Source organism: Sus scrofa, chromosome 6, assembly GCF_000003025.6.
Source record: "Sus scrofa isolate TJ Tabasco breed Duroc chromosome 6, Sscrofa11.1, whole genome shotgun sequence".
In the NCBI taxonomy this organism is placed as follows: domain Eukaryota; kingdom Metazoa; phylum Chordata; class Mammalia; order Artiodactyla; family Suidae; genus Sus; species Sus scrofa.
Genome location: NC_010448.4, coordinates 101,125,410 through 101,150,814, shown reverse-complemented (window position 1 = coordinate 101,150,814; position 25,405 = coordinate 101,125,410). Strand labels below are relative to the sequence as shown.

The 25,405-nt window shown below is 50.6% G+C and overlaps 2 long non-coding RNA genes across 3 annotated transcripts in view; one reads left to right on the top strand and one right to left on the bottom strand.

Moving 5' to 3' along the window:
• The window catches only part of LOC102164613, a 65,945-nt gene extending 60,577 nt beyond the window's left edge, over positions 1 to 5,368 (top strand). The window contains exons 2-4 of the long non-coding RNA XR_002345027.1: positions 30 to 227; positions 3,231 to 3,683; positions 4,859 to 5,368. This is a non-coding gene — a long non-coding RNA (uncharacterized LOC102164613). The remainder of the gene's footprint in view (positions 1 to 29; positions 228 to 3,230; positions 3,684 to 4,858) is intronic.
• The window catches only part of LOC102165197, a 298,565-nt gene that overhangs the window by 1,587 nt on the left and 271,573 nt on the right, over positions 1 to 25,405 (bottom strand). The gene's annotated exons all lie outside the window — the stretch shown is intronic.

Here is a 25,405-nt window from a genome sequence, read left to right as displayed (position 1 = left end):
TTCTCTCTTTTCTGGCCTTTTGCTTCCAGACTGGCCTGCGAAGGGTTGCAGTTATGACAGTGCCGATGACAGCTTCCATCTGTGTGGTGCCCTGGCATTCGGGAACCTTCCATCATCTGACTGGCCTGTGGCATCAGGGAGGGGAGGGGGCAGTGGCCTGTGCAAGGCAGCCATGACGGGGACGGTCAGGAGGAGAGGCCCTGCCCATCTGCCTTTCCAGACTTGAGGTGGGTTCTGTCTCCCTGCTCCGAGCCCCCAGCACCCCACCCAGGGCCTGGCCAAAAACAGGGACTCAGAAACACTCTGCCCAGGGCACTGCTGTGGAAGTGATGCTGAAGCTGAAGGCCAAAGGGGTTTAATAACTTTGTCAAGGTCATGCATGGCTGTAAGTGCCCTGGAGCAGCAGTTCAGCCCCTTTACATCCTGGACAACACACAGGAACCACCTGGAGAGCTTTGAACAGGATCTAGAGCCAAACTTACCCTGCAGAGATTCCAAACCAATCTAGCTGGGTCCCGCCCAGTGCTGGGCATAGATCAGAATCCCAGGCTGACCCTAAAGTGCAGTCAGGGCCAAGGAGCCTGGGCCAGGGAAGGCCTGGGGGTTGATCTGGATAGGCTGGGCTGGGCTGGGCTAGGAGGGTGGCCCCTGGGAGGCATGGCTGCAGCTCCGCCTCAGTGGGAAGCTCTAAGGGCTAGATGCTCCCCCAGCGGCAGAGCCAAGAGCTGGAGGCAGGAGGTGCTGCAGGTAAAATCCTAAGGCTCTGCCACAGGCTGGGTATGGGGCAGAAGGACTCAGAGTGGAGTGTAGGAACAGAATGCTCTAGGGTAGCTTCCCCACCCCAGGGCTACTCATATGCTGGGCCTGATCCCTCTTGCTGTGGGGCCACCCTGTGAACTGTAGGATGTTGAGCAGCATCTCTGGCCCCCACCCACTGAGTGCCAAAAGCACCCGCAACCCACACAATTGTGACATCAAAGAGTGAGTCCAGATACTGCCCTGGGTAAGAGCACTGCACAAAGAGGACTCTTCTGGGCAGCACTCACAGGAAGTGGGGGCTGGGGGACATAGCAGGAAATCAAAAATGGAAAACTGGGGCTAGGAATCGGCTACAGGCACGCGTCGATTGCATCTCAATCACTGGCTCCTGGGAAGCCAGGCCTGCATAGGGCCCTGGACTCCCCCATGCCCAAGCAGGTGTTCCAGAGATGGCCTATTGTCAGCACATACTCCAAGAGCCACTGTTCTTGAAAAAGGGCTGTGTGCTACTCACACAGTTTTCAGGGCTTAAAATGTCCTTTCCTGGGCAAACAAATACAAAGAGGATCACATTCCCTGTTCTCAGTATCGTGAGCCAAGAAATCACCATCCATGTCTGAGGTAGACTGGATTTTTAAGCCAAAGAGTAGGCAGAGCTGCACCGCCCGGCAGGGTGGCCTGTGGCCGGCTGGCACCACCTGGCACTGTCCCTTGCTGTCCCCTCTCCCGCTGTCCTTTACTGTCTTCTTCAGACAGCTTTGCCATGTGTCTCAAATTCTGTCTTTTGGGAAAGAGATCCTGGTTCTGCTTAATCTGCCTTTTTCCAAAGTAAAGAACAATTTCCATGAATTCCACTGAGGCAGACTTTTCTGGTCCGAATTTTAAAATAGCCAAAGGCCCGGATCATTATTTGGTATCATTACACACTACTGCCAGTCAGGATTCATTCCCCTGAGAATAATCCTGTCTTGAGCCCATGTGCTGTAGACTTGCTCAGTGCACAGCAGTGAGCCTCAAAGACCACAGATCGGTACCAGAAAGGTCCCCTCCGCGCTCCCCTCAGCACATTCTTTCTTTTTCAAGCTGTGGTCAGTGCAGGGGATGCTTCAGATGGAGCCAGCTCCCTGGAGGGGAACTGCTGCTGTTGCCTCCAGCCAGGATGGCAGTGTAGACTGTCTGCTTTCCCGAGGTGATGGCAGCCCTGCTGGAGCCCAGGATGGCCGACTTTGGCCTTGGCCTTGTGGGGCGCAACACACCTGGGTGGAAGCTGAGTTGGGGAGGGTTCCCCAAATTCCCCAGAGCATAGTGTCCCACAGATGACACCCAGGCTTCGCTTTTTTTTTTTTTTTGTCTTTTTGTGATTTCTCGGGCCGCTCCTGCAGCATATGTAGGTTCCCAGGCTAGGGGTCCAGTAGGAGCTGTAGCCACCAGCTACAGCAACGCAGGATCCGAGACGCGTCTGCAACCTATACCATAGCTCACGGCAACGCACTGAGCAAGGCCAAGGATCAAACCCGCAACCTCATGGTTCCTGGTTGGATTTGTTAACCACTGAGCCACGACGGGAACTCCACCCAGGCTTTGCTTTGGAAGGACACAGAATAAGTTAGTTCTGGGCACGACATAGCAGCTTGGAAAGACTAAGAAAAATGAGAGCGTGTGGGGTCTGAGCTGAGCCCATACTTCACCCCATGCACCTCCTGGGGGACCTCCTTTTCCTGGCTTCCCTGTGGAGCCCAGTGTCCCTCAGTGGGGCTGCTGCCCCCTTAAATCTCTCCAGTGGTCGATGCTCCCCATTCGGCTGAGCCAGTGCTGCGGGCTTAACTGTCCTGGCTCCAGGTCCACTGGGGACCATTTTTCCAGCCTGGGTCTCATTTCCTAACAGTGGAATTTGTCATTTGCCCCTTTCCAGGGCCTCGTTGTATAACTATGCTTAGTTAGCAGTATCCTCAAGTTTTCCAAACACTCCCTCCCATGTAAAGATTGCTTTTAAAGCAATGCCATCTTTTAGAAATGATGGACATTTAGGGTGCCCTTGGATGATTTCCAGGTGCTGTGTTAAAAGGCATTTTCAAATGTAAGAAATAAAAGTACCCCTATGGGCATCAAGCAACCCCGGGTTGCACCTGTGGCTGTGATGTGCATATGTCACATCCTGCCTGTGTGTGTCCACGGACACCTGGCAGGAGGGGCTGCAGAAAGTTCACCACCCAACTTATTCACCCACTTGCACATTTGTCACACGCCTGTCCTGGCAAGATACTTGCTATAAAGATGTAAAAAGATATAAAGACAACTTAGTCCCTCCTCTTTCATGCATGTTCCCTTCTCTGGAGTGTTTCCATGACCAGAGTAGGATACATGGCCCACGGCCGGGGTGAGTGTACACTCTCGCATTTCCCACACCGGTCTCACAAAGCAGCGCCTTCCCTACAATGACATGCATTCACCATGCTTGTCTCTCTCTTTAGAACCACTAAATCGAATTCATGGCCTGCGTGTGCTGTGGAAAAGTGCTTTGGCAGAAACAACCACAGCCGCAGAGGAGTTAAAAGCCAGCCCCCACCTCTAGGCAACGTGACAAAGGCCCAGGCAGCTATGCCATGCGGCCCAGGCCAGGATGGAGACAAGCGGGATGGTCCTTGTGCTGTATCTTCTGCCAGAGATAACCACTCGCCTTTTCACTGGATGGCACAAAACACAAGGACCCACAAGTTGTTTTCAAAATGCTCCATCCCTGGCCACTGAACTCTGGCTCTAGTGTGCCGCCCAATGGGAACAAAGCAGAGAACATGCCCTTTTGCTGACCCTGAACTGCCTCAGATCCTCGCTACCCTGCTTGGAACAATCACAAAGCCCATACTCTGAACAGTCAAAGATTCTCCTTGAGAACCGATTCTGGTGCCAGGAAATCTGATACAAAGGTGAGGACATAGAAGGAAATTTAGGATGTGGTCCTTATCCTCAAGGGCATCTAATTAGGGAGATGTGAAGATGAGGGGATATCAACGCTAGGGAACTGCCCGGACTGCTCTCTCTGGGATGTGTCGCTGAGGGCGGGCAGGCGTGGTTAGGAAGCACTGCATGAAGATGGCCTCTTCCATGGCTACTTTGTTTTTAATCTAGAAAATGTTTAAGGCCTCTTCCAGCAGTAAGAGTCTGGGAGCCCATGGGTCCAATACAGAGACCTCATCCTCCATCAAATTCCAGTGCCCTCGGAGCCTCTTCCTCCCGAGACCCAGCACATCCTGAGGGTGTGTTGGACCAGCTGCTTCCATTTAACCACCCTCCACTCTGTTCTGGGTCAGACTTGACACCTGTCAGATCAGAGCCTCCTGCCCCCCCCCCCAATTTCCTATTTACCACCTTATGCTCCTAAATAGTGATTCCTGCTCTTCTGGGATGCTGCTCCTCTCACCCCCCAAGAAGTTAATAAAAATCCTGGTCCTCCTCTTAGGGGAAAAAAACACATTGTACACAATTTTCCAAATCCCCTGAAGCCCACGTGCCAGCTGGAACCCTGTGTCCTGGGCACTCACTGCCAGCCTCTACCTGACACTTCTTCCTAGGCCTCCCCCTGTTCCTTGCCCCTCTTCAGGGTACCCCTCCAGCTGGCTCCCTACACTTCCTGGCTGTGGACGCTCTCCAGAGAAGATACCTCAGTGAGGCCCCGTCTGGCATTTCTGCTTGCCCCTGGTGTAACTGTGGAGACTAACTCAGAAAGTCCCAGAACACATTCACCTTATTGTCCTCCTGCCCCCATACTGGGTCCTGTCCCCAAAGTTCCATTTTTTTTTCTGACTTTTTTTTGGTGGGGGGGCGGGGGCGCACCTGTGGCATATGGTGGTTGCCAGGCTAGGGGTCGAATCAGAGCTACAGCTGCCAGCCTACACCACAGCCACAGCAACACGGGATCCAAGTCTGATCTGGGACCTACACCACAGCTCAGAGCAATGCCGGATCCTTAACCCATTGAGTGAGGTCAGGGATCGAACCTGCAACCTCACAGTTACTAGTCGGATTTGTTTCCACTGCGCCATGATGGGAACTCTTAAAATTCCGTTTTTCTGATGGCACCACTACTTTTCCTTTCTTTCAGGAGAAATCTGCAGGTCCTGTATTTCTTGAGCATCATTATCCTAATTAAGCACCACACTGTGGAGTGCCAAGACTATAAATGGCATCACGTTGGCTCCTCTCACCTCTTCATCTGTGGCCATGATGAGCTGCTGTTTTGTCTGCTGAGGTCTGGCGGCCCTGGATATTGGCGCCTGCCGGCCCAGGCCCTTTCTCATGCTCATCCTCATTGAGCGTCTTTGCATTTTCATCTCCCCAGAGCACCAGCTTCAGCACATGCCTTTCAGCCTCGGGACCTAAGAGCTGACACTGCCTCCTGACCAACTCACAGGCCAGTGCTTGGCCTCAGGCCTGGCCCACCCTCCTCCAGGACACCTTCCTCCAGCCAAGTTGGCAGCTGCTGGGGGGGGTGAGACATCAGCTCAGGACTGGCCTGACTGTGTGGCTTAAGAGGTTCCTTAGTCTCTGGGTGCCTCCATTTCCCCACCTATAAAATGGGCAAACTAAGACTACGCACCTCACTATCATTACATTAACATTGTTCACGGTCATTATTAATGTCAGTAACAGACACGCTGCAAATCTGTCATCCTGGCACATGTCACACTCGCCCCCAGTCTGGTTTTCCTCCCCGGCACAGTTGCCCTTTTCTCCTTTGCTTGGATACATTCTACTTTTGTTTCAACATCTAGCCCATGATGCGTCTGTCAGTCAACATTCATTCAACAAACACTGGGTTATGTACTCAGTGCCAGGCGCAGTGAGAGGTTGCAGGACAGAGGCCAAGTGTGTGAAGTAAGGTCTCTGCTCATCTGTTCAGGGTTCAGGGTCAGCCAAGCAAGTGACCAACCTCAGCCACAGACCAGAGACACTGAGGGCCCAGAGGGGACCAGGGACCAGCCTGGGGCTCCTGCTGAGGAGAGCATGCCAGGGGCCAGGGTGGGGCTGCTGGGGCTGGACGGGGGATGTGGGGCAGCCACAATGACTGTGCATGTGTGACAACACTCGAGGGCCCAGGGTGGGAGGCGGGGCGGGATAGCCAAGCAGGTCCTAAGGGCTTATCTCGGGCCCTGGGTTCTGTGCAGGTGGTGAAGGCACACCCAGAGCTGCCCTGCTGTGCCCACTCCCTCTCACCTGGGACTCAGCCACTCTGCACAAAAGCCTGGGTTGGATTTCTGAGCAGGACAGTGACGGGCCAGGGCCCTACAGAGCAGGACCAGAGAGGGAAGAGAGGTACCTGTCCATCCAACTTAAAAGGTGCAGAAATGAGATGGATGGAGGGTCAGGGGAGAGACTGCCTGGAGCCTGGGGTGGCTGTTCCAAGGGCAAAGCCGTCTGTGGTTAGATTACAGGCATGATAGGTTTTAACTCAGTTGGCTTTGTATACCGGTAAAAGCTCACAGACAGGGTCGGAGTGGGCTCCCCATAGCCTCTAGAGAGCAGGCTCACATTTAGGTACTACCCTTCCACCCCAGACACCTGCAGGTCCAGTCAACTCTCTGTTCCCAGGCCCCTGGGCTATGGAAGGAGAGGGGCCAGGCAGGCAGGCAGGGTGTGCTAGGCCCCGTCCAGGCAAAGAGTGCTGGGCAGGGGGTCCTGGCAGGTGCACTTTGTGAGCTACCTGGGTGGAGGGGGGTGCCAACCAGCCTGACCTCCAACCTCTGCATGGCCATTGCTGTCTGCTCCTGGACCAGAGCTGGAAAGGTAGCCTCAACCAGATGGAGTCAAGAGGATTGCAGGAAGCACTAGGTGAATTTTTGGTGACTAATTTAACTTCAGCTCTACTCCATTTCATCCTCAGGGTGACTTGGGGTTTTCTTTCACTTTTTAAAAAATTAATGAAGGCCTGATGAGTGAAAACAACACTCCCTCAAAAGGAATGTCAAAGGATGTGTTGCTTTAAGGATGAAGCATTTCCATGGCTTCACAGGAAGCAACGGGACTTACTTGATCCTTGTTCAAAATCAGTCCTGTGAGGCACCTTTATATTAAAATCAAATCTGGATTGGAAGAGTCAATATTATCAAAATGACTATACTACCCAAGGCAATCTACAGATTCAATGCAATCCCTATCAAAGTACCAAGGACATTCTTCACAAAACTTGAACAAAATATTTTAAAGTTTGTTTGGGAGCACAAAAGACCCAGAATAGCCAAAGACATCCTGAAAAAGAAAAATGGAGCTGGAGGAATCAGGCTCCCTGACTTCAGACTATACTACAAAGCTACAGTCATCAAAGCTGTATAGTACTGGCACAAAGACAGACATATAGATCAGTGGAACAGGATAGAAAGCCCAGAATTAAACCCATGCACCTGCAGTCAACTAATCTATGACAAAGGAGGCAAGAATATACACTGGAGAAAAGACAGCCTGTTCAATAAGTGGTGCTGGTAAAAATGGACAGCCACATGTAAAAGAATGAAACTGGAACACTCCCTAACGGCATACACAAAAATAAACTCCAAATGGATTAAAGACCTAGATATGAGACCAGATACTATAAAACTCTTAGAGGAAAACACAGGCCAAACACTCTCCAGCATAAATGACAGCAACATCTTCTCAGATCCACCTCTTAGAGTAATGACAATAAAAACAAAAATAAACAGATGGGACTTAACTAAACTTCAAAGTTTCTGCACAGCAAAGGAAACCCTAAACAAAATGAAAAGACAGCCCACAGAATGGGAGAAGATACTTGCAAATGAATCGACCGACCAGGGATTAATCTCCAAAATTCATAATCACCTCCTACCTCTCAATACCAAAAAACAAACAACCCCATCAAAAAATGGGCAGACGACCTAAACAGACAGTTCTCCAAAGAAGACATACAGATGGCCAAAAAACACATGAAAAGATGTTCAACATCACTCATCATTAGAGAAATGCAAATCAAAACCACTATGAGGTCCCACCTTACACCAGCCAGAATGGCCATCATCAAAAAGTCTACAAACAATAACCGCTGGAGAGGGTGTGCAGAAAAAGGAACCCTAGTACACTGTCGGTGGGATTGTAAATTGGTGCAACCACTGTGGAAAACTGAATGGCGATTCCTCAGAAAACTAAAACTAGGACTACCATTTGATCTAGCAATCCCACTCCTGGGCATCTATCCAGAGAAAACCATGGCTCGAAAAGACACATGTACTCTAATGTTCACTGCAGCACTATTTGCAATAGCCCAGACATGGAAACAACCCAAATGTCCATCGACAGAGGAGTGGGTCAAGTAGATGTGGTATATGTACACAATGGAATATTACTCAGCCATTAAAAGGAAAGAAATAATGGCATTTTCAGCAACATGGATGGACCTAGAAATTATGCTAAGTGAAGTTAGTCAGACAATGAGACACCAACATCAAATGCTGTCACTTACCTGTGGAATCTAAAAAAAGGACAGAATGAACTTCTTTGAGTCATCAGTATGACAGGCTTTGAAAACTTATGGTTTCCAAAGGAGATAGGTTGGGGGGTGGGGGGATGCACTGAGGGTTTGGGATAGAAATGTTATAAAATTGGGTTGTGATGATTGCTGTACACTTATAAATGTAATAAAATTCATTAATTAAAAACAATAATAATAAAATTACCATAACAAAAACTAAACTAAACTAGACTAAAATAAAATTTGTTCTCCACTCTGGCTTTGTCTGGCATCCTGTGCACTGTTGTGATCTGGCTTATTTTAAAAATAAACATGAGGTCGACCTGATCACCTGTGGCTGCAGATGGAGTAAGGGTAGCCCAGGGCTGCCCCAGTGTGAGAGCACGGGATCCTGGGCCTGGGGTGCCAGGCCGAGGAGCCCCTGGGGCGCAGAGCATCTTGGGGGTGGTGCTCGCCCATGGCTGCAGGACACAAGCCTAGAGGCTCACACCTTCCTGTTTCCTCAAAGCAAATCTGTGATGTGGGGCTGGAGGCCTGGGCCCCTCCACCTAAATCAGCCCTGCTGGGGTGGGGGTGGGGAGGCAGTGGATATGGTGCTGGAGGAGGCTGCAGAGGGCAGGGCCTCCTAAGGTCCTCAGTCTCATGACTAGTCGTCCCCTATGCGTGGATCCAGAGTTTGACACAGGCACCTAGGAGAAATCCCTGCAGCGGGGGCAGGTCCATCCCAGGCCCCGGGCAGTCACTCGCCTCATCCACAGTACACTGGGCCACCTGACCCACAGGGACATTGGCCACACCCGGGAGCAGATTGCCGTGCTGCTCACAGCCCAGGGGAAGGTCCTAGAAAGGCTGGGCCGACAAGGACATGAAGATCGACTGGTGTGCTCGTGCTGCACCTGCTTGACTGAATGCTCTGTAAGGGAGGCGGGCGGGGAGGCCGCCCAGGGCTGTTATACACGCTGCAAATGCTGGCCAGACAGTGTCATTGCCGGAGGAGTCCCTGGGTGCTGTGACACTGCTGCCTTGCTTCAAAGCAACGGCGTGAGAAACAGATGTTACTAAGGCCCCGAGACTGGTATTTGCTAAGCACCTTTGAAGAAATCTCTGTGATGCACTGATGCCAATGAGGAGCCAGCCTGTCACTGCCACTGGCCTCTCCCTTCTGAGTCAGGAGTTAGAGTGAACACACAGCCTGGCTGGATGCAAATTTCAGTGGGCGGTCCCACAGGCCACCCGGGATGTGCACACAGCCCTGCTCCTTCCTGGAGCTGCTGCATCTATCACAACAGGCCCTGGCCCACGTCTGGTTTCCTGGAGAGCCTGGGTGGCAGCTGCTGCTCTAGGTCCCTGCAGGACATGAAGGCCTTGCCAGGCTAGGGGAAGAGGCAGCAGAGAGCTGACTGCCCTGGCCCAGGCACTCCTGATGGGGCTTCCCTTGGGGGCCACAGTCCTAGGCTCGAGGGACACTGGCTGCTGTGACCAAGGAGGAAGACTCCAGTGCCGCCCACACTTTCTCCCCAGCCTTTCTGAGCAAGGTTTCCACCTTCAAGAGGGACTTGACTTCTGCTATAGCCTGACATTTAGAGGGAGCCAAGGATCTCAGTTCCCTAATAACTGCTTAAGAGGTGCGCGTGGACAAGGAGCAAGAACACTGAAGCCATTCCAGAGCAAACTCTCACCTTCATAGTGACCACTTTTAGGATACTTTCGACACACATAAAGCCATTGATATTTTAAAAGACTCTGAAGGACCGCAGAAGGAAATGTTTGAAGCCCTCCCAGAGCCCACCTTTCCTGATGCAAACGGCAGGCTAAGCGAGGAGTAGCCACATCTCGATGATGGTTTATGATGATGGTTTGTGTTTTACTAATGATGTCTGAAGAGCTATTATGCAAATATTCCAGCCCCAAATTATGACCATTGTCAGTGGGTGAGGCCGACCTGCCCTTTGCACACTCGTACAGTCACCCACCAGTCCAGGATCAGAGAGGACTCACTGCCAGGAAGCCTGGCCATTTCTGCTGAACGCTGAGCACGGATGTCCCCACGATGTCCCCATGTGTGCCATCTACACAGATAAGGAGACAGCAAAATTGCCACCTTCTCCCCAGTTCTTATGCTCCAGTTGCAGGCAGCAGCAAATTCTTCTCTAAATGCTGACTGTCCAACACTGACCTTTTTAGTATGTAAATAGGTTACCTCCTCGGTGCGGTTCAGCCAGTGGCGCGTGAGGCTGCTGGTTCTGAAGGGATGGCTCACATCTTCACAGCACCGGCAGGTTTACAAATGTGAATGCTCTTTAATGAAGTTGTCAGGCTGGATGGGAGTACACGCAGAACTGGCCCTGGAAACCCAGCGTGGAGGCAACATGGAGCAAGAACCTCCCAGGAAGCCAGGAGTCAAAGCCCAGGGCTCTTAGGGACTAAGACCTGAGCCAGAGCTGGGCTTTTAGTCTGCAAAGGAATCGCTGCCTCAATCCGTTGGTTGCTGTTGCTGAAAGCGCATGGGCTTAAAAAACAAATCACATATGGATCTCAAACCCATGCCCTATGTGAACCACTCATGTGTTGTTTCTGAAACAGACAGGACTCTGAAGAGACACAGAGACGAGTCTCGTGCTTTGGAGGAATGCAGGTGTCCAGGGAGGGTGATCATGTTCCTGTGACTCAGAAAGAAAGGCTGAAGGCCTTCGAAGTAGGAAAAAACCCATTGTGTTCCCAGGCAAAAACATGTTCCAGAGCCCAGTTCTGGAAGCAGATGGCCCTGGGTGCCGAGGCATGGACCTGGAAATAAACCCTACGTGTGGTGGGCAGCGTTGAATGGCACCAGCCTCCTCTGTCCACTGCCCGGCTCCCGGCCCTGGAGGATGAGGACAGGGACTCAGTGTGTTTCAGTAGCAAGAGGGCCCTGTGGCCACCACTCCAGGGAGAGAGCCCAGCTTGGACCCAGGTGGCTTTATGCTCTCAGCTGCTTTTGAATTTGGTTTGTGGCCCCATCAAATCAGTCTATTTGGAGGGAGGTGGAGGCTAGATGTGCAGGTGGAGCAGAGTTCACGGGGAGGGGGCTCCAGAGGCCCGAGGTCTGTAGCTACTTGCTGGGTTGGATCCCCTCCCGGGGTGGGGGTAGGGGTGAGGGTCCTGCCTGTGCACCTGCAACCCTCCATTTGGAGGCTTGGGGGGCCTGTCAGGACTACTCACGTGCTGACCTTGGATGGCATGGTTACTATTACCAGTGTTACAACATGGGGTGGGAAGTGGGGAGCCGAGTTTTCCTGCTCCAAAGACATGATTTAGGTTAGGGAGGGAGGCCCTGAGCAGGGAGCCTGCTGTCCATCCCTAAGCCAGGGCTGGACCTGAGACACCTCCCATGCAGGCTGGAGAGGGGAGACTCCAGAGCAGAGGCCACGATAAATTCCGAGGACAGCTTTATTCCAAATTAACCCAAGGCAGGACCAAGTCCCCAGGGGCAGCACAAGAGAGAGCAGATGCATTTTGGAGAGTGTCATCGTGGTGGTTCTGCCTTCTTTGTACTGCTTCCCAGGTCTGATTTCTTCCACAGCTAATGGTTTTGGGGGGAGACCTTTAGGTCTAGCTGAGACAGGACTGGGGTATCCAGGGAAGGGCAGGTCCCCCTCAACCCCATGAGATCCTTCGCGCCTATGTATCAAGGTTTTTCTTTTTTTTTTTTGTCTTTGTGTCTTTTTAGGGCCGAACCTACGACATATGGAGGTTCCCAGGCTAGGGGTCTAATCGGAGCTGTAGCCGCCCGCCTACGCCTACGCCACAGCCACTGCCACTGGGGATCAGAGCCGCATCTGCAACCTACACCATAACTCAAGGCAATGCCAATTCCTTAACCTGCTTAGTGAGGCCAGGTATCGAACCCGCAACCTCATGGTTCCTAGTTGGATTTGTTTCCGCTGCACCACGACGGGAACTCCAAGGTTTTTCTTCTTTAAAATGGGATAATTATAGATCTCATGCCTCACTGAGCTGCTGGGATTAGAACGGCTCCTGCACATAAGTGTTCGGTGCACAGTCAATATTACGCGATAGCTGTCCCCCCCTTATTGACGGGGGTGCATTTCAAGACCCCTAGACTTGAAACCAAGGATAGTGCCAAATTCTATATAGATTATGTTCCTTTCCTGTACAAACGTGCCTATAAGTTTAACTTATAAATTAGGCACAATCAGAGATCAGCAATAATAACTAGTAGTAAGATACAGCAATCATGAAACACATACTATAATAATAAAAGTTTTGGAAATGCAGTCTCCCTCTCTCTCAAAATAGCCTGTACAAATTGAAAGCCTCTCCCATCTTAACGGAGCACTTACCATGCACTTGGCTGTCACTGCTGCAGTTTGAGGCCGCGAAAGCAAAACTACCATTCATTTCTTTTCCTTCTTCACAATTTTGGAGATAGGAGATTTGTTCTTACCAGAGGTCTTAGCAATCTCAGCATATGATTTTTTTTTTTTTCTTCAAGTTGAGGACTTTGACTTTTTCACTTAAAGGAAGTGCTTTGTTTTCTTTCCGCAGATCAGATGTGGCTTCTCTTTGGCTTCAGATTTGGAAGCTGAAGTTCAGGTCAGCACTCAAGATCTCCAGGGCCCTATTCAGTGGCCCTGGAATGACACTGCAGCGTCCCTGAAGTCATCCTTGGAGTCCCGGGGAGTGGGGACCCACATGCTGTGGCCAGAGTAGGGCAGGTATCCATCTGCCACTGACAGTGCTGTGAACGAACGCTGAGTTGCCAGCTTTGGAATTACGTGGCTCCTGACAGGCTCTAGAATGTGGTGTGATGTGTATTATTTAAATTCTGTGCAAAAAATCAGAATTTTTAGCATTTCCACAGAAAATTTTGCATACCTCTCTTATTGAATATGAATACACTGGTTTTAGCTTTTTACCAAGCCCAGCACCATTCGTGTCACTAGGTTGTTGTTGAGAAATGAAAGAGCATGAGCCTGTGATGAAGATGTGCACTGTCCTTAGAAGCCATTCTTGTAACATCAAAAGGATCAGCTTGTTCTATCTTGGGGCACTGGGAATAAACAGAGGCTTCTAGATTAGAAAAGGAAGCCCACCAAGAGAGGGCAACATTGGCCAACGGGGACTTGCTGTGTGGCACGGAGAACTTTACCCAATATTCTGTGATTATCTTTGTGGGACGAGAACCTGAAAGAGAACAGGTGTGTGTCTACATACGACAGGGTCACTTTGTTGGACAGCAGAAATGATCACAACCTTGTAAATGACCTTCACACCAATAAAACAAACAAAAGAACTTGAGATAACAGAACAATGAAAAAAGAAAAGGAAAGAAGAGTTCTCCTAACTGGTAACTCACACGTGTCCCCCACCAGGCCCAGCGTCCAGCCCGGGGAGCCCCGACAGCCAAGGGACACTGGATGCTTCCAGCTGTTTCCTCCTCACAGCAACGACTCCTACCCAGCTCCCCGGAAAGGCAGCCAAGAAGAGTCAGCCTGCAGAAAGAGCCCTACAGCTGCAGGCTCTGACATTTTAATTCATCAAAATGCCTTTTGCATCAGAAAATGAAATGTATGTGTGTTCCCAGCTTGGCCTCTAACATGGATGTGAGCGACGATAAATAAGGCTACGCCTTCACTTAAGACGCGCTGCCACTTCCAGAGAACAGCCCGCAATGCTTGTCACCTCAGTGCTCTGCCATTTGCAGAACAGTTTGGTTGGAAGAATTTTGGTGCTACCGTTTTTCTTTTACTGGGTATTTCTTCAGGGTTGTATGCCTGAAAAAATATAGTGGAGTGTTTAATGATTTCTGTCCCGGTGCTTGGAGAGACTGCAGTGCTTTCGGATGCCCACGGCCACTCCGGGATCCCAGGAGGCCGTGGCCAGAGCAGCAGGACTCAGCAGAGGGTCTGAGTCCATCCAGCTGCGTCTGGAGAGGAGAGAATGAACAGTTGGGCCCCCAGAAGCGCTAAGTCACTACCTTTCCGGCAGAGGCAGTGACCTTCTTGGAACCCAGCTGACTCCTTGATGACACCCAGGTCTCCATGGTAAGTGCTCTCCGCCTTTGAACGGAGGTCCCCAGCCAGTGGCTGGCCGTCTTCTCCAAGTCCACGGGCAGCCAGCCGGGCCAGCCTTGGATGGTGTGTGACTCAGGGGCTGCCTGTGGGGTGAGATGACCAAACAGACCCACGAGGCCTGGTGATTCCAGATTCCAGAGTCTTCAGAGACTGACGGATTTTAATTCATCTGAAAACTACATGAAAGCGGGTCCCTGGTTTCCTCTCTGCCCCTCTCCTCATCCTTCCCACCTCTGCTCTTCCCCCACAGAGGAAAACCATCATCTCTGGAAATGCTCTGTACAGATACGGCCGTCTCCTCACAAAGGCTCACACCCCAAACCTGACGCAAGTGAGTCAACATCGGGAACTAGAAGCCGGGCCCTGAGTTATTTTTAATCCCGCTAAACACAGAGGCCATTGCACACGCACCCTCTTCAGGGAAGGGGCAGCAATTCCACCTGCTTACTGATCCAAAGAGGAGGAAATAAAAAATACAACTGCAGCTGGTCCCCACACCCAGTTCTGTGACTCGTCTCACCTGCTGTAAGATCTGAGATGGCTCCACCTTCCCCAGTTTACTGGGCCACTCCATCTGTAGGGCGTTTCTCTCCCCAAGTGACGTCTGCAGGGCAGCAGGGAGGGTCAGATGGGCTCCGCACTTGGCAGCCCCTTCTTCGCCCCCCCTATCACCTGTTTAAGGTCTTTGAACTTGGTGTGCGTGGAGCCGTCACTCCTGTGCTGCAGGACTCTGTCAGACCCCCCTCATTTCCATCTGTTCCTCAAAACTGAGGTGACAAACAGAACAGAGGAGCCCCAACAACTTTCTGGGCCTGCGTGGTCCTCCCAGACATTTCGAATGCAGAGAATCACAGGTGGGAGAAAGGCCCTGCATGGCCCACACCTGTCTGCACCTGTGCCCTGTCCAACACAGACACCACCTGCCCTGCCAGGCTTCGGCTGCCTGAGCAGTGGGAACTCAGTGCAAACCCAGAGGTGCTGTGAGTACAAACTATGGCCTGGATTTTGATGACTCTATACAAAAGTAAAGACTGTAAAATATTTCCTCAATAACTATTTACATCTTGATCTACATGCTGAAATGGTATTTTGGATATATTTGGTTAAATTTCATTACCATTTTCCAGGCAGTCATGGAGAGGCCAGGCCTCCTTGGAGGTCTTACTTTTGGGTTTTGCCATTCTGCTCAGAACCCATTAACCACCCTCCACCGCCACGATCCCTCGTTCTGTGAACAGCAGTGCCCAGCTCACGTCCGCCACCCCAGACCTCCCTCCCCTGTGTTCCTCCTGCAGGCCCCTCTCGGCCACCCTATCAGGCAGCATCTGGCTCTTACCCTGCCTCTCTGCTGCCCCCTCAGCAGCACCCGTGCTGTGTCCACCCCGTGCTAGACACCGAGTCTCAGTGTCTTCCCTGCACGTCTCTGTCCCTCTACCCAGCCCCACCCTTGGAATGAAGCCCCCTCTCCCCACCGTGGGGGCTGCCCCCATGTCTGGGGCCCCAGGGGCTTCTCCTGCTGCCCCTGCTGGCCTCCTAGCTTCCCAGCCTGGCTGCCTTCACCCACAGAGGCGCTTCTAAGGGTTTGTTGCCAACACAGCTGAGCCCAGGTAGAGTAAGTCATTGAACAAGCAGGGGAAGTGGCAAGAAATGCACGCTTCCTAGAGCAGGATGCTGCCCCCACCACGGGAGGGAATTGGCCCTGTTGCTTCTACTCGAGGGCAGGGCTTTGGTCCCTTCCTTTGATCTTTTGCAGCAAACGCTCTTCTAAGGGGCCTTGAATTCTAGAGTCAGTCCATCGGTTCTGGGTTCCGTGCTCACAGCTCTCTCGCAGCCCAGGGCGGGTGAGTCCTGCCTCCTCAGGGGATCCCATCGGACCCTCACCACCTGTCGCCCTACATGGAAGCTGTCTGTTTACTCTGCAGCGTCCATCAGCAGAGCATCAATTCAAGGACCATCATTTCCGATTCAGCCTTGCATCCCCATGGGGTAGCACAGACCTGACATGTGATACCAAGGGGTACAGATGCTTCACACGGGATGGGACTGCTGAGCTGTCTGAGGACTCTCACTGCAGAGACAAATAGTGCTGTGGCAAATGCTAACTTGCTCTGTGCCAGGAAATGAGTTTCCATCCTGCAGGCTCTCGTTTGCCAAATATACTCATTACTGAAAAGGCTGGAAACGAACTCCTCAACTTGATATTTAAGAAGCAGATATTGCTTGGTTTCATTTTAACAAAAATGCAGAAAAAAACATATTAACTTTTGATATGTTAGTCATCTAATAAAGGACTTTAGTGCAGCATATTTTTTTGATGGCTAAAGGGTGACCTTTTAGTTTAATACCTGCTTCACACAGCTTGAGACATCATTAATTAAGGTCTTTTGATTGAATACTACAACCCAGTCACCCAGCATGTCTTTTTTTTTTTTTAAATCCTCTGAAAGACTGCTTCCTTCACTTGCAAAGGTGAGAGCATAATTGAATGAACACGGATGTCAGCCTGACCAGGAACTGGAGTTGCTCTTCTCAAAGCCGGCCTCCCTTTCCTGGGACCTCCCTGCTTCCTCCAATAGCAGTTATAGAATTACAAGCCAGGTCAGGTTGGAACTGACATATGGAAAGGCCCTGCCATCTTTACGGACATGAGAGTGTGACACCGACAAAAATGCTTCTGTGCGGGAAGAAACGTTCACTCCAGCGGTGGATGGGAGCACATCGAAAGGCAAATGGATTTGGATGCAGAGCCCTCTGAGCTTCGGGTGGCATGTGGGCCCTGTTGCCACATGGGCAGCACAGCGAAACCAGTGCCAAAGCCCAGGCTGGTCTGCCAGCCAGGCTCTTAATGTGCACAGTCCTGATCACCTGGAGGCTGGGGGGCAGCGAAGTAATATAAGCACAAACCTTCAAAGCTCACATGGCAGCCTCTGTGCTACTTCTGGAACACACCAGCATGGCGCCTGGTACATGGGAAGTGTTCCATAGCTGACAGCTGACAAGTGACAAGGCAGGTGTCAGTGGTGGGAAGGAGCAGAAGCACGGAAAGCTGATGCCCCCACCACAGACATGCCACAAGTGATGCCCTGCTGGACCTGCCTCCTTGTTCCCTGTACCACCCTCTTCTCAATCACTGGACACACTGTCCAGGCAAGGGGTCTGTGGGTGCTCAAGCTGATCAGAGAACCAGGTCAAACTTAAGGACTCCACAGTTTCCTAGGCTCACGGTGATGCCACTTGCCCAGGGCACAGCTGTGTGCCTGCCAGCAGGACAGCTCCGTCAGCATGACCAAGGACACACTGGAATGAACCCAGGTTCCAGGACGAGCGGGCATCAGAGAGCTTTGCCAGCCCCAGTCCAGACTTGGGGCCAGCTGGGGACCAAGGAAAAAAGCTTGTACTCTTTATTTTTATTTACCTCCCCCCCCATGACTTCTCAGGGGCGGTGATGAGCCCTGTTACAGACAGTGCAATGGTCTGAGACATCGACTTGGCAGGAGGGATGCCGCAGGCAGGGCTACGTGCTGACCTCAGCGCCCTCACACTGGTGCCGTTTTTTTCCCTCCCATCCTTCGAGAGTGGGTTCTTTCTGTCACTGCCTTTACATTTCTATTCCAAGATGGAGGCAGAGGTGGCACTTGGGGGACAGAGTTGACCCTTTTTTAATAAAGAAAGCCTCTGTGTTGTGAGACTGAGCCGCATCTGTCTCCAGGCACATCTTGGGAAATACTGCCAGATTTATCTCAAATGCACATGCTTCCAGGGATTCTATCCAGGACCCAAGTGGACCTGATCAGAGCAGCTCTGGGGGCTTTGGAAAGACCGGGATGGGTGCTCAGCCTGCCAGGAAGTGAAAGGCAGTCCAGCCCATCCCTTCTCTGGCAGGAGCTGAGCATGGACGCTCTTGATGGTGCCAAAGGCTCGCTCGTGGAGGTGCTGACTGTCACAGAGAGAACTAGAGGTAGCAGCCCAGGGGCCTAGCAGTCCCTGATCTGCGTGTCCCAGGAGCCTCCGTGCTCCGCCGCCTGCGGACCAGCTGCTCCCGCCCCAAAGTGGCCCAGGAGGCTGCTCTGGCCCAGGAGGCTGCTCCAGCCCAGGGCAGCTCTGGAGGGTCCTGCAGGGTCTGCTCTGGGAGAGAGGACCAGCGGAAGCTAGGCTGCCCTCATGGACTAAAACTGCACCCCCACTCCCACATGTCTATCACATCTCTTACTTGTGATCCTTTTGTTAAAAACAGAGAAATACATTTTTTGGGTATTTTTTTTGTCTTTTTAGGGCTGCACCCGTGGCATATGGAGGTTCCCAGGCTAGGGGTCGAATCGGTGCTACAGCTGCCGGGCCTACGCCATAGCCACAGCAATGTGGGATCCGAGCTGCGTCTGTGACCTACACCACAGCCCATGGCAGCGCTGGATCCTTAACCAGAGCTGGATCCTTAGCAAGCCAGGGATTGAACCTGCAACCAACCTCATGGTTCCTAGTCGGATTTGTTTTTCCGCTGTGCCACAACAGGAATTCCCAGAAATTTGTATAACACATTTCACTTTTCACATCTGATTTGGGGGCAAATTCAAGGCAGAAGTGGCTTAGGGATATTTTCTTATTTTTACAAGTTGTGCATATTCCTAATGTTTACCCTGCTTTCAAGGAAGCAAGCTTTAAGGATGCACCCAGGAGAGGCTGCGGGAGGTGGGGCAGGGGGCTTGATCCTTGTCCCCCCACCCCAGAGTCTGTGCCCGCATAAGACCTCCCACGTGTTTTGCATTCTGAGGAGCCCCTCCTGCAATTCCCCTGCACATGCAGGTCAGATGGGGAGCTCACACACCTTTCAGACCCTTAGGGACCTCGGAGCTCCTGGTCTCATCTCATCTACTAGTTGTTACAGGAGCACAGGGGGCTGGGGAGATGGGAAGGGGTACGGGTAATATTAAGGTTTGTCATAATTTGGTATTTTATAGACTTCAGTCTTTTAAAATTATTAGAATTTTAAGAAAAACGTTATACCAACACTTAAGACAGTCTACTTTTTCTGGAGCTAAAACATACTCTTCCTCTTGTGATTCCTGGCTTGTCAGAAACTCGGTTCTAAACCATTCAAAGGCTGTTCAGCTCAGTTGTCTATCTTCTCTCCCCAAACACACATCCCTCGAAGGCCTGGATGCCAATCTGCACAGATAACATATCCTACCTTTTCCAGCATATTAGCATTCAAGAAAACAGAGAAGAAAGCTTTTACTGTTCTCAGGGTGTGTGCGTGTGCGTGTGTGTGTGTTGGAAAAAAAGGGAAAGGAAAAGAAACCCTCCAACCTTTTAAGAGGCTGGAATAAATATGTGGCACAAGTTAAAAACAAATAATGAGGCGGAGAGATAAGGAAGGAATCTGAGTGGCCACGACACTCCTCACTTCATCCCTTTTCTAAAAAGCAAGGGTCCTGCAGATGGAGACACTCTGCCTACTTGAGCAGACCTCTGGGCCACCCCCCGTGACTGCCACCCAGCCCTCCCACGTGTGTTCCATGTGCCCAGATACCGGCCTCAAGCCATCTCTTATTTTGCCAAGTAGGTGGGTTCTGTGTGCAGAACCGACGTCCCAGACCTCCGAGCTGTGGGCACAGGCAGAGGCTGTTTTTGACGCTATGTTAGCACAGGAGGCAAGAACGTTCATTACTCTGAAGCAGGGTCTCTGTCTCCTGAAATGAACACCCTTAAATTAGAATTCTGTGCAGAAACCCAGAACCAGAGCCACCAGCAGAACTAGTCAGGAACCGGGCCACACCCAGCACACAGCCCAGCACATGCTTTGAGAAACCAGATGGAAAAAATATGCTCTCCACTGTTTTAAAAACTAACCAAGATAAATGAAAGCTCAGAAGAACTATGTTTATGGTCCTACTGTGTGTACGGTACACATCTGATCTAGATGCTAACTTTACACATTCATAAGATCTTGCAAAAATGACAATCTTAATTTTTTTTTTAAGTTTTTTAAGAAGGTACATTCTTAAAAAGTACAAGAGATTGGATCAAAGCTGTGACATCTATCACATGTCTATGGAGAGAGTTCAGGATGCGACAAGAGCTGGTATGCTTTTTCCTGGAATTAAGTCATTGACTGTTGTATCCCATTTATGTGATTATAACAAAAGATACACATCATATGTTTTATGAGTATTAGTAAAAGTACCTACTAAGCAACTATTTCCAGGTTAACTTCTAAGTAACTACTCTAAACCTTTCGCATCAGAAATTCAGCAAGAAAAGGTGACAGACTTCGTTAGAGGAGCCTGGAGTTGCTTGTACCAAAGGGAGACAGTCTGATGTAATTAAGGTTCATTTCCTACATGAAAGGGACCCTGTAGTGACAAGTGAAGCCTCCTTCTCAAGTGATATTGTATACAAAACCCTGCTTTACACCTCTGCTGAAAATAACTGCATTTGGGATCAATTTTCTCTGCAAGGCTACCTTCCACTTGAAGATACTTGGGAGTCAAGAGAATGAGGTTATGCCTAGAGGATTGAAAGCAGATGGATTATTCAGTCACAGGATCGCTGGATCACTGTGAATGCACTGGAGCAAGGAAGGTGGTAACATCAACAGACGCTTAAAACACCCAAATCCTAGGAGTTCCCACTGTGGCGCAGTGGGTTAAGGATCCAACTGCAGTGGAGCCTGGGCTTGCTGCGGAGGTGCTGGGTCAATCCCCAGCCCAGTGCAGTGGGTTAACAATCTAGTATTGCTGCAGCTGTGGTGCAGGTCACAGCTGTGGCTCAGATTCAGTCCCTGGCCTGGGAACTTCCAGATGCTGCAGGGGTGACCATATGCAAATAAAAAAACCCCAAAACCCAAACCAACCAAATCCTACTCTTATTATCCGCTATAAAAGGCAAGCTGCTAAGATTTGTGTGTTTGTGTGGGTGGGTTTGGATTAAAAAAGCCTGCAGTGTTAGAAATGAAGAGAATTATAGGAGAGCCCGTGTGTGGAGAGGACTGGCCCAGGTGAACCGTCAGCACAGCCTCCAAACCCCTCCTGTAGTAATGGGTAATATTTAGAAACATTCTGCAGAGCTTCTAATAAACCATCTGAAAGAGAAAGCAGGGAGAACCAGATTGGATGGTGGTAGAATATAAGCAACAGTAATAACGAAATGTTCCTGGAATAAATGAAAAACAGCAAGTTTCTGAGGCCCAACGACACCCCCCTGCCCTGACTCCCCAGTACACTGTGAGGTTCAGAGAAGGTGACCGCCCCTCTGTGTCCAGGTCTCTCCATGCCAGTGTCCTCACGACAGAGACTCTCAGGCACACGGCAGGGCTGCACTGGGTCCAAGTCTATTCTAACCTGAACAGGGGGATCATTGCAAACTCCGCTTAGGCCGAGCACATTGACTAGGACACAGTGGTGTCACTGACTAGGACACATGGTGTCACACTTTGAGAACTACAGGGCTAAAGAACTGGGGCTCCAAGCCTGCAGGATGACAGCGCTGCGGGGCTCCATCCCCCAGCTCAGGTCCGCTGCACCCACGTTCATACACCATCCCAGCCAAGAAGAGCTGCTCTTCACTCAATGTCCTGGCCTCCTCTTTTCAGTGGTTTCCACCGTGTCATCCAAAGTGGAGGATGAGGAGGAAGGAAGGTAAGTCAGAAAATGTGAACCATCACTATGCAACTGCAACAAAGCCAGGCATCCCCCACATAACAGACTACTGGGGGAAAAGTACCTTTCAAAAGTGCCTTTTCAGACTTTGAACAGGACGGGGAGACTTCCAGGTAGCGCTCCCCAACCCCCATCCTTACACATTATTCTTTCAAAGGCTGGCTGTTGTTGCTTACGTTCCCATGTTTTTCCTGGAGAGCAAATTAACTGATATGCTAAAATAATTTGCATTGAGTGAGTCTGAACTTTGTTTCTGAATTTTTTTTTTTTTTTTTTTTTTTTTTTTGCACTTTGGCTTTCCAGAATCATGGGTAATGATCTAATGTCTTTAGGAGAATTTTTCTCAGGAAAACAAAATTTATAGGTGTAGATAATTAGTCCAAATGATATTGGTCAATTCTAGGTAGGGAAAAGTGAAATTGTTGCTTGGACATCCAACTCTGCTTCTTTAATAACTAGGAGAATCTAATTCTCAACTTTTCCTTTTCCGGGAGCTTCAGACAACAGGGATACAGGAAGGAGGAGCAATTTAACGAAAGCTTTTACCTGCTGGCTGAAACTAAGCAGCCTAGTTATAAACTGCTCTGAAATTTAAGTAAAAAGCTCTTAGCTACTCAAAGTTCAAATGAGAGACCTGGGCAGAGACGAGTGAAGATATAGAGGAGAAACACAAGCTGGGAAGGAGAAACTTAATGGACTGAATCTAAGGCAATAATGGGACAGATGATACTGAGGGGTCAGTGGGGAAGGGAAGATGGATCTGGTTAAGGCTGGACAGGAGACAGCATCCCAGGTGAAGAATGTGGTATCAAATACTGGGTGAAAGGCTCGGCTCGTGATTCTGCACCCACCTGCTACAATCCGGTTCATCATTCTGCACCCACCTGGTACGATACATCCCATTCCCCTTTGCCTCCCCAAGCTGACCCCACCCAGCTCTCATGCAGCCCATACCACATGTCAGGCACTGTTTTAAAGCACACAGAGGGGACGGGATTGGCCTCAGACGCCTGCTAGGAAGTGGCAGAGTTAGGATTCACTGCTGGGCTGTCTGGCTTCCTGGTCTGTGCTCTTGACCTTCTACACTGCTTTCCTCGGGGAACTGAAGGGTATTGACGTTAAGGAGGGATACTCTCAATACACAGGCAAAAACTGGTCTGGAGGTGAAGTTTAGGAAGAATCCAAAGAAGTTATTTGCCTGCATGGGAGGTAGGAGGGAGGCCTTGAAGTGTAGTATCTATGGGGGTCAAGTTTAGAGCACAGACTAGGGTAGAGGACATAGAATTTGAGAGAGCAGATTAAGGAGTAAAGGGTTGGTGGGGCAGCACACCTGCACCAGGAGACAGGCTAATTCAATGGATGGAACCCGAGATTGGGGTCAGAGCAGGACTCTGTGTAGGAGTGACAGGAAGCATGCCCACCAAATGCGGGGCCAGCCAGCAGCTGGAGGTGCATAACGTAGTCTCAGCTTAGGTCTGTCTGGCCGGTAAGAATGGCCTGGTGAAGGAGAGCAGCCGATTCACCAGAGTGGTATGGGTGGGACAGCTGGTTCCCAGGAGAGCAACGTAAGAGGCTGAAGTGGATGCAAGCCCTTGACCTGCTCCGACCACGGATTAGTAAACACACACGAATGAAAAGACCTTTCCCCGGCAGACCCCTCCCTGGTTATGGGGCAGCTCCTGGGCTGCAGTGGCTGAACTCCACGGGCTTGGAGATGCGGGGGGTTCCAGCTGTGCAGGTTGCCTGGCGATCTGTCCCCAGTCACAGGGTGGGCCAGACACGGGTTGGGGGACACACAGCCAGCATCTGACTCCCCCCCACCCCCAGCTGTTTTTTCACCTCTAGAGGTTTCCGTGTCTGTGTTCACCTGTAGCGTCAGAGATGAGGTGACCCTTAACAAACACTCCCTGGGTTCTCTGGTGGGAAGCTTCATCTCTTTTCCTCACCTCTGGTGGCTGTAAAGTTTTTTTTTCCCTTTCTAAACTTTACAATGTGCCCTTAAGGGGAGACTTCAAATAGGCACTGGTGAATTCTGCTAAGAGCAAAATGAGCCAGAGGGCACCTGTCCTCTGTCAGGGCTGCTGGGTGTGGCCTGGCTGCTGTGACTCGTGGACAAAGTCAAGGACTCAGGCGATAGGCCGCTCTGCGAGTCCACTGTACACACTCCGTCTAGACGTGTGAGCTCCCACTGGGAAATGGAGCGAGTCACTAACCAACACGGGATGGTTATGTTAGGAACTGCCCTCTTTTCTTGTTCACCACCTTCCCTTCCGGCCAGGAAGCAGGTGACTCTCAGGTGAGAGGATAGGTGGGCAGGCTAGCCCCTGTGTCTAGTGCCCTTGCTGAGACCTGAGAGTCTGGCTGTTGGGCTCTGGGTAACATGCTTTGCTGGCCCTTGCAGGGAAATGGATGGGTGGGGGGTCTGAGTGGCCCCCACGCTGCCCCCTCCTTTCGCTGTCTTTCTTGACTTCCCCAGGGAGAAACGAGGGCTCTGCAGAGAGAGGAGGAGGGGAGGGGGCGGGGGGCACTGAGGTCCCTCTCCAATGGGCATCTTTCTCCAAAGCAGAATGAAAGTAAAGCCTTAATGCATCCCCATTCATCTTAACCCTTCTCCACGGCCCTCTCTCAGTCAGGCGCTGACTGTCTACACCTGGGAGTGGGGGAGGGTGTCAACACCGGAAGCACATTATTGCTTAGCTTCATGGCCAAGCCAAACACGGGGTTTTATGTCAGTCCTTCCTGGGTGTCCACCCATGGTGGGCAGCACAGACAAGCGAGACCCCAACCTCAGCCTGGCATTGGTAATTCCAACCTCTCCTCCACCTTTAATGACCATCACAGAAAATAACCTTATTTGATATGTGTCTCCCAATGTCTCCCAGCTCACACTGCCTTTTGGTAAAAGTTCAGAAAGCAAAACAGAAACTACTAAAAACAGGTTAGTGGAAAGGTGAGAAACAGAAACTGAAGTAATTCTAAAACAGTGTATGATTTGAGGATTTAGCCAAGTGAGCTGATAAACTAGGCCATTCAAATATATTGCACCAATATTTTCTCTGGCAAGAGACTGCTTGCTGGATTTGCATTCTGTTTCACTTTAGGACTTAATTCCTTGTTAACAAAAAAAAAAGAGGAAAATTTTCCATTAGCTGTATTTTACTTGGATCCAGATCCAAAGCCTGGTCAGTGCGTATTACAATATATAATTAAGTGTAATTACATTAAAATATTAAACCACCGTCAGCTATTAGAAATAATGAAATTTCTTGCATAAAGTCATCGCATGAATTACTCTGGTGATTGTCAGACTCCCTAATCAAGAGAATCCGCCTGAAACTGCAGGGATTTTGCTTGCCAGAACTCTGCAGCGCATCAGCAAATCTCTGGGCTGGGGTGGGGCGGGGGTGGGGGGATGGTTTCTGTTAAAGCTGCAGCATTAG